The sequence below is a fragment of the Pholcus phalangioides genome, unplaced genomic scaffold (genome assembly GCF_987345545.1).
Source record: "Pholcus phalangioides strain wild (caught in Gottingen) unplaced genomic scaffold, Ppha-v1.0 ptg000005l_1, whole genome shotgun sequence".
In the NCBI taxonomy this organism is placed as follows: Eukaryota; Metazoa; Arthropoda; class Arachnida; order Araneae; family Pholcidae; genus Pholcus; species Pholcus phalangioides.
In genome coordinates this window covers 12,388,514-12,398,681 of record NW_028301598.1, presented here as the reverse complement: position 1 = coordinate 12,398,681, position 10,168 = coordinate 12,388,514, and positions in this window count along the sequence as shown.

Here is a 10,168-nt window from a genome sequence, read left to right as displayed (position 1 = left end):
CTTGATTATTCCAGTGCTCCTGCCAGCGATGATGCATCACTTCCCGGAGGATTGAGAAGTGGTCACTGGCAGGTACCAAAAGGCTATTGTCAATGTTAGTTGTTGTTCGAGCTGCGTTGTCTGCTTTTTCGTTGCCCGGTATTCCTACATGACTTGGTACCCAGTAAAATTTTACTGTGGTACCGTGATGAATGAGGTGATGCAGTTCATGAAAAATGGCATGAATAAATGGATGAATGTGAAAAGTAAAAGAACACAATGCTTGCAATGAGCTAAGAGAGTCGCTATAAATGATGCATCGTCGGTGGCGTTTGCGTCGTATATGACGTAGAGCCTGAAGGATTGCGTACAGCTCTGCCGAGTAAATAGAAAATATGTCGGGAAGTTTGAAAGATGTCTCCTCACAGCAGATGTAGGCACAACCGACATGCCCAGGGCTCTTAGAGCCGTCGGTATATGTGGGAAAGTACCTGTTGTACCTACCCCTGTGCCTAAAGAATATCTGTCGATATATAACATCTGCTGTGGTGGCTCTAGGGTATAATGATAATGAAAGAGAGACATCTGGCAGAGACTGCTCCCATGGTGCCAGTTGCCAAGCAACTGGGGCCACACGACTGATGTCTAATTCTAGTTCTTCCACAAGTGCCCTCATACGAAGACCGTACGATGGAACACATGAAGGTCGAGCAGCAAAAAGTCTATGAAATGACGGATTGAAAATGACACGATGAAGTGGGTGACCTGGTAAAGACTTCATCTTGATAAAATATTTCAAGGAAAGTTGCTGGCGTCTTGATGTCAGTGATGGCTCGTTGCATTCGACATAGAGGCTTTCCATGGGAGAAGTTCGGAAAGCTCCAGAGGAAATGCGGAGAGCGAGATGATGAATTGGGTCGAGCACACTCAGATAACTCCGAGGTGCTGACCCGTATACAATGGAGCCGTAGTCAAGCTTTGATCGTATTAGAGCTTTATATAAGTGGAGGAGCGACTTACGGTCTGCTCCCCATGATGTAGAAGAGATGACCTTCAAGAGGTTCATCGTCTTCATGCAACGAGCTCTCAACTGTGAAATATGAGGTTTAAATGTAAGTTTCTTGTCAAATGTAATGCCGAGGAATTTTGTATTCTCTACAATAGGTATTTGACTATTATTTAAAAATAATTGTGGGTCATCATGAAGCTCACGACGCCGGCAAAAATGCACAGCGACGGTTTTGTCAGCGGAGAATGAAAAGCCGTTATTATGAGCCCACTTGCTGATCTTGTTGAGTGCGGTTTGCAATTGTCTCCCGGCTGACCTCATATTCACTGATTGGTAAGATATCAACAGATCATCCACGTAGAGTGCGCCAGTGACAGACAACGGGAGTTGGTTCAACACCCCGTTGAGTCTTAAAATAAACAGTGTAAGGCTTAAAATGCTACCTTGAGGTACACCTTGTTCTTGGATTTGGGGAGCTGATAATGTGCTTCCGATCCGTACCTGGAAGATGCGTCGAGCGAGAAAGTTCTTAATGAAAATGGGCAAGTTGCCCCGCAAGCCGCAATTATAGAGGTCGGAAAGAATTCCGTGCCTCCAAGTGCGGTCGTAGGCCTTTTCTATATCGAAAAATATGGCTATCATATGCTCCCTCTTTACGAATGCTTGTCTTATTGATGTCTCAAGGCGTAACAGACTGCATGTTGTGGACCTGAACCGTCTAAAGCCGCTTTGATGTTTAGATAAAATATTGTTAACCTCAAGGTAGTGCATAAGGCGATAGTTGACCATGCGTTCCATGAGCTTACATAGACAACTGGTCAAAGCAATAGGTCTGTAACTGTTCGGTTGTTGAGGATTTTTGAAAGGCTTCGGGAATGCAAGAACTATGGCTGCTCGCCAGGTGTCAGGAAATGAATGACTGTTCCAGATCCGATTAAATAAAATGAGTAAATGTGAGAGTGATTCTGGTGAGAGATGCCGAATCATGGAGTAATGAATGGCATCGGGCCCTACAGCTGAGTCAGGACTTCGCTGCAAGGCCGTCGTCAGTTCATGAAGGGTGAACAATGAATTGTACCCCTCCGGTGTAAAAGGCCGGAAGGTGTACGATGTACGTTCGGCTGATGATTTAATGGGATGAAACGATGGGGGATAATTCGCATCACTGGAGACAGTGGCGAAATGGGCGGCGATGGTATCCGCAATATCCCTCACATCGCTGATGATAGTGCCATTGGTGTTTAAAATGGTAAGTGGATGAGACTGATAATGACCATTGATTTTTCGGATCCGGTTCCAAATAACTTTGGATGAAGTTGATGAATTGATTCCCGTCGTAAACCTTTGCCAGGACTCACGTTGAGCCTGACGCCTGGTTCTTCTCGCTATCGCCTTTGCTTTTAAAAACGCCAATTTGTTTTCATGGGTAGGGTACCGCCGGAACCTACTCCATGCTTTTTTTTGTGCTTTAATCGTGAGGCTACATTCGTGGTTCCACCAAGGTTTAGGAAATTTAGGAAGTTTCGAGGAGACTTTGGGTATTGTTTCATTGGCTGCTGAGATCATACAACTGGTCACAAGGTCGACACAATGGTCGACGTTGGGTTGCGAAACCATATCCTCCGTGATTTCTGCCTTAACCGTGAAGTCTGCCCATCGGGCGGCCACAAGCTTCCACCGAGGAGGACCCTCAGGTATGCTATGGCTTCGATCAAGGCACTTAACCACTAGAGGAAAATGATTGCTCCCGTGGAGGTCCGGATCAACCGACCAGGACCAGTTGGGCAAGAGTGAGGGTGAACATAAGGATAGATCTATTGCAGTGAAACTATTGTTTGCGGCATGAAAATGAGTGAAACTGCCATCATTCATGATGGCAAGGTCCATGTCTTCTAACAGCCGTTCAACCATTTCGCCACGTGGGGTGTTGCTGTTAGAACCCCATATCAGGGTGCATTGAAGTCTCCAAGAAGAAAAAATGGTGGAGGTAATTGATCAATCAGATCTTCTAGATCTCTCTGTAAGATGGTGTCATTTGGTGGCAAATAAATGGAACAGATGGTAATTCTTAGGCCTGTAGAGATTTCCACCGCGATGGCTTGCAGGTTCGTGCGCAGCGTTAGAACGCGCGACGACACGTGATGTGGAACCAGCAGAGCAACACCGCGGCAGGCTCTACTCCCGTCATCGTAATCAATACGGAACAGGGAATGTCGCCTGATGTTCCATGTCTCCGAGGGCTTCGTAAAAGTTTCCTGGAGTGCCACGCAAACAGGATGATAACGATTGATCAAATCCTTGAGATCTTCATAATTGGATCTAAGACCACGAATGTTCCATTGAATTATGTTGGCCATAAATTTCAATTTCAAATAGAAGTAGACGGTTCAAGGTCCTTAAATTTATTCCGGTCAATCTTGCGGCGGGTAGTACCGGATTCTGTAGTATTGTCAAGATCCATGTCACCAATCGATGTGTCATCGATAAGTGACAAATTTTTAACGGTGGGATGTGTCAAAGCTCTCTGTATGGCTTTTTTGGAATACCCCGTCTTGAAAGGTTTCTTTTTTGTTTTATTTCCAGAACTAATTTTCGGTTTGGTACCGTTAGATATTTTGAATGTGTTCGCTGTTGCTTTTACCGCTTCTTCTTCGGAGGTAGTGGACTCCCTCCGGAATCGAGCGGAGCAACAGCAGCCACAACTATTGCATGGTTGATTGGATGAAGTTTGAGTGGATGTGTTAGCAATTGGTTCGGTCTGAGTTGTAATAGAAACTTTTGTTACACTGTTAGTAGTCGGTGATTGTGAAGTCGTATTGGCGTATGATTTACTAACTATTGTAGCTTGGTTAGATGTTATGCGACGACGTGCTTCGATATACGAGATGTTATTAAGGACCTTGATCTTCTGGATCTCTTTTTCTTCATTCCATTTCGGACACTTCCTGTCAAATGCGGGGTGAATGCCACCGCAATTGACGCACTTGAATGATGTTGAAGTGCAGTTGTCCGAAATGTGGTCCCTCTCACCGCATTTCGCGCAGGTGGGTTGACTTCGGCACGCCGTTCGTGAGTGACCGAATTTCTGGCAGTTGAAACATCTTACGGGGTTAGGTATGTATGGGCGGATTTTGAGGCTATAATAGCCTATCTTAATATCTTTCGGCAATGTCGGTGATGAGAATGTCAGGATTATGTTACGTGATGGAGCTGGATTGCCATCTTTGCGGCTCATAATATGTTTGGCAGATGTTACACCTTGAGACGCTAGCTCTTGTGTTAGTTCTTCTTCATCCATATTAATCAAGTTATTATCTGAAATGACACCACGTGAATAATTCAACGTGGGATGGATTTTGACTATTATTGGAATGTCTCCGAGAGATGTGAGCTTTTGAACGAGTTCGGATTGTTTAGGTGTGTTAGTTTCAATTAGAAGGTCTCCTGAACGAAGAGCCTTCACTGATTTTAATGTGCCTATTGCGCCATAGAGAGCTTTGTCTATTATGAATGGTGACACTTTGGCCAGCGGTTTGTGTAAGTACAATGCAGGAAGAAAAATGAAACAGTAGGAGCAGGATCAGTGACAATTGTTTCGCTCATAGTAGTTCTTTGACGTTTTGGTGCATTTTGATTTTTCCCCATTTTGGAGATAATGTGTTCAACCCCTACCGACCATGCCCACCATGGAGCCCTACAAGGGGACGCGCACACGTAACCGATGAAGGTTAGTAGCAACGTCAGGTTAGGTAGGAGCTATACACCACCGAAGCAGGCGAGCAGACGCGTTCAAGATCCAAGATCGTCGTGAAGCAGCACCAACAAACCTCAACGACGTCCGGCAGGCCCGGCCCCTCTACCTGCCCAGTAGTGTAACCCCTTCAGCCACCGAGGCGACCGCAGCCGATTGACCTGGACGGGGCTAATCGAAGCCTCCCGTTTCGGCTGAATCCGAGGCCAAAGCTAGCGCTAACCAGGCTAACCAGGCTAACCAGGATCCCCATCTCCAGCCTTACGGGTCTCCACGCACGGCAAACACGCAAGTAGACAGCGTCCCAGACAGAAACATGTAATCTTGGCTATTGAAAGTGAAGGATATGAGCACAAATAAGCGATGACAATGACGTGTGATAGATTTACCATTACCCAGGGTGCACCACGAGGAGGCCTATCACATTACACCCCACAGCGCAGCGGTGTACGGCTCGCCGCCCCAGAACGGGGGCGCGGGGAACTCTCATACCCTGGTGGAATGACAACCCAATGGCCCTTCGGGTGCAAGTGAGGAAGTCAGAACGCCGGTACAAGAAAGAGAGGGAACCGGAGGTACGGGCTAGGAAGGTGCGTGAATACAAACTCGACCTAGCCCGCTACAAGAAGGGACTCCGACTGGCCAAATTGAACAGTTGGAAGAACTGCGAAGAACAAAGCTAGAATCCATTGCGTTCTGTGTACAAGGTGTTGACGGGTAAGACTTCTAAACCCTTGCAGTTTCATGCGGTCCGAACTCGGAATGGGGAGCCCGCTCGGAGTCTTGAAGAGGCAGTGGAGGCTATCCTGGACGGTCTCTTCCCAGAGGAAGACAGAGCCAAGGAAACTCCGCCTCAGAGAGAGCGGCGTATCCGGGCATGGCGGGAATACCCATTGAGAGTGGATGACAGGGCCTTTAAGCGCCAGGAGTTGTCTCGGGCCATCGCGTCTCTCCGAAAGGGGAAGGCCGCTGGCTTGGACGGTGTAACGGATGGCTGTGTGCGTGAATTAGACGCAGGCGTCCTGTTGGACAAAAAAAAAAACCCCCCTTATGTCTCCAACGCGGGTAAACGGCGGGAGAAACTGAGACTTGCACCATGACCCACGGAGCCTACGCTTTCGACTAATATGGTTTTAAATCGGGTTAACGGGATTCCCACTGTCCCTATCTACTGGCCCACGGGTGTCCCTATCCACCCGTTACGCTGCACCTCTACGTGGTGTGGGCCGTCTGGTTGTAGGCCAGACCTGTCCGAGAGACAGAGGCAACGATATCTAAAAGTACAAGTCCAAAAGCCCAGTTTGGACTTTGTTGATATCGGCGAAGACAGCGTAGTTTCGATGGAAGTACGCGGTTTGCGTGAAATCGATCTCGTATCCGATAATGCAAGCGACACATCGGAGCCTAATGATCTTTTGCGAAGATTACTAAATGGACCAGCGAGAGCGGGATCGGAGGAGCCAGGGGACGGTGGCCCTCCCATACAGACCATCCCGGAGAGCGGTGCAGTCTACAGAGAACGACTGAGAGAGCTGCGCGGAGCCCTCGACAGGTATATCCTGGGCGAGAAAGGAATAATAAGAAGGGCCCACGCAGAACTCCTGGTCTACTTTGACTCAGTGAGTGCACTGGTAGAACCCCTCTACGACGAAGTCGCAAGACTTCGAGGGGAGGTTAAAGTGTATAAGGAGATGGCCATGCACCGGGATCAGCTCCGGATGCAAGGAGGGCCAAGTCAGGAGAGCAGTGGGGACAACCTCCAAACTACACAGTCTTTCGCGGCAGTCGCTGCTAATGGAGGTCCCCCCAAGGAGCCCGTAGCTAAGGGGAAGGCCCCAAAAAAGAAGAAGAAAAACCAGGACACTCAGGCCCCGCCCAGGCCGGTCCAGGGCCAGGTATCGGCTACCACAGGGAACGGTAGCCAGGCACAAGGTGAAAGCCAAGTGGCAGGAGCCACAACAGCAGGTGAGTGGCAGCTGTCGAAAAAGAAAAATAAAGTCAAGAAGCCTCAGCCTCAGGTAAAGCAGCTCATCCGGTTGCCCCCAAAACGAGAGATAGCCCTCTATCCAAAGGAAGAGGGAACCACGGTAGAAAGCCTCATCGGAGCACTCAGAGCTGAGATTAACCCCGATGAAATCGAGGGTGGCGTTAGGGGAATCGCCCGGCTCAAAAATAAGGGTGTGATGGTCCTGGTGCAGAAACCAGCTGGAGTCGAGCAAATGAAAACGCTCATCTCCAGCAACGAAAAACTAATGGAGATGGCCCGGATCCTAGATCCAGCGGCCAAGGACCGGAGGTTAATGGTATACGGTGTCCCGGCCGAATGGACCGAGGAACAGCTGTATGACCAAGTTAAGGCGAAGAACCCGTGGTTCAGTAAGGAGGACTACTCTCTTGTCAAGGGGGTAAAAGCTCGGACAGAGGGCCAAACCCACTGGATCGTCGGCTGTAAAGGAGAGTCGTACAACAAGGCCATCACAGAAGGCTACCTCAAGGGGTCGTGGGAGCGATACCGCATCCGCCCCTTCCTTGAGGTAGTGAGATGCTACCGGTGCCAAGGTCACGGACACGTGGCCCAGAGATGCAAAGAGTCCCCAGCGTGTCACAAATGTGCCAAGCAGTGCACGCTGGAGACCTGCGCTGTTGCACTTGGGGAATCCAAGCCAAGGTGCATCAACTGCCAAAGATATAACGCTGCCAACAAGGCCAGTTGGCAAATGGACCACGCGGCAAGCGACACCAAGTGCCCTTGCTATATAGCAGCCTTGGATGGACTATTTAGGGCCAGAGCAGCCAACTAATAGCACCATGAATATAATTCACTATAATGCTGGACGGACCGGAGCGGCCTCGTTACAGTTGGTGGCCGATGCAGAGACACACAAATGGCCAGTGGTCTTACTGCAAGAGCCGCATTCTCGGCAATACGAGCCGGGCGGCAAATGGATCTTGGAAGGAATTCCCACTCCTATCCGAAGATTCCATCAATCCAGGGAGAAGGTGTGGAGCGCAGTGCTAATATTCGATGAAAGTCTGAGCTGTTTTCCCGTATATACATCGAAATACGTGGTAGCAGTTCAAATCACGGGATCTAATGTGGGGGATCTCGTGGTAGTGTCGGTATATGCCTCACCGAACACGGACTTTCAAGAACGACTCAGAGAAGTGCACGAGGTGACCCAGAGATGGAGCGGTTGCAAACTCCTCATCGGAGGAGATTTCAACGCCCACAATGAAATCTGGAGTGCAGACCACACGGATCAGAAGGGCGAAGACCTGATCGAGTTCGTAGAAGATCATGGATTGCACGTGCTCAATACCTCCGTTTCTCCCCCCACATATATAAGTAACGCAGAACTGAGAGGATGGATTGATGTAACGATAGTAAACTCCATCATGCTATCGGCGGTCACTGACTGGAACGTGCTGGTCCATGAGGTACCTAGCGACCATAGGTATATCCTTTGCGAGCTAGATATCTCTATTAAGAACAGGTCCAGACCACGCATAAATGACAGAATGGTCGAATGGCCCAGATTTCAGCAAGCTATCCAGGAGAGGTTGCCGGGCACAATCTCGGGATCATCAGCGATTACTGATACTGGCGCACTCGCAGAAGAAATAGCGACGATAACATCACAAGTCGCAAGGCAGTGTTCCCGTAAAGGAACTAAGAAAAAGCGGGTCCTGGTCCCCTGGTGGACCACGGAACTTACGCAATTAAGATCAAAAACTGCCAAGGCCAGGAGGACGATGCAGAAGGCCAACACGATTGAGGAGAGAGCCCGACTCCTCATCGAATTCAAAAGAAGAAAGGCCATCCTCAAAAGATCCATGAGAAAAGCACGACTCGATAACTGGCGTGAATTTTGTACGGAGAAGGCGAGCGATGATCCCTTTGGAACTGTCTATGCTTTGCTGAATGACCGGGGCAGGAGACCAATTCAGATTGGTGCTATTCGGAAGGCAGATGGCTCTCTGACCCAAAGTCTAGAAGAATCGGTGGAGGCGGTCTTAAAAGCGTTGTTCCCTCCGGAGAACAGGGACGAAGAGACGCCCTCACAAAGGAAAAGAAGGAGAAAGGCGTGGTCCGGGGAAACAGCCACCCCAGATGACAAAGCGTTCACAAGGCAGGATATCACGGAGGCAGTGAAGTCCCTCAAGACGGGTAAAGCCGCAGGAGAGGACATGGTCACGGATCGTTGCATAAAATGCATAAGTGAGACTTGCCCGCAGGTGTTGGAACATCTATACAACACCTGTCTCACACAGGGGATCTTTCCGAACAGCTGGAAAAAGGGCCGAGTAGTCCTGATTCCCAAAGAAGGTAGGGAGGACAACGACCCTAGAGGTTGGCGTCCGATCTGCATTCTAAGCATGTACGGCAAGGTGTTCGAGAAGCTACTGTTAGAACGGCTCAAGTATCACTACCACCAGCGGGGGCTTTTTAATGAAAAACAGTATGGGTTCGCCGATCAGAAATCGGCACCATTGGCTTTATATAACTTGGTGGATCGGATGAAGCGAACAAGGCGTAGCGGATGGCACACCGCAGTAATCGCACTTGATGTGGTCGGAGCGTTCGATACGGTAGCTTTCGAGGACATACTGGTGGGATTGATCAGTGCTCAGGTTCCTCGGAATATCTTGAAAGTCCTCAAAGACTTTCTGAGGAACCGAAAAATAATGTTGGAAGTCCAACAATACCGGACCCAGCGAGAGCTAGGCAGGGGCACGCCGCAAGGATCATGCCTCTCGCCCTTCCTGTGGAACGTCGTGGCAGACCAGCTCTTAAGGCTGCGATTGCCAGTGGGGGTCACCCTACAGGCATACGCGGACGATTTGGTCTTGCTCGTGACGGGACACTCGAGAGCAGCGGTCGAGAGGAAAGGAACGTTGGCATTGAGCAAGCTCTCTACATGGATTGGATTGGATTGGATTTTAAATTTTCTGGCGCAAGGACCAATTTGATCAAACTGCGCCAAAACAAACTATAAAAATAAGAAAAATCATCCTTTTGTCATGTCAAAATACTAAAATCATGCATGATAAAAAGCAACGTAAAGCATAAAAAAATTACATGAATCGTAAAAATCTATAATTTGTTATAAAAACCAATGGCTTTGATGAATTTAAAAATGCGAGATGCATCGCTGTGGTCATTTAAAATGTCATGAAGTGAAAGATGACTTTGACCAAAAGCGGTCGTAAAATGATGACGATGATATGAACAAGTAAAAGCATGAGCAATGGTCAATGGACTTTGACAATGTGGGCACTGTGGCTGACTCTCTCGTAATAAAAGATATGATTGTGTGATACGACTGTGTCCTATGCGCAACCGGGCAAGAAGAACTTCCTCCTTTCGGTTAGTCCTGCAGCTCGAACGCCAGTGGCCAAGTGTGGGCTTGATGGCATGAAGTTTATTA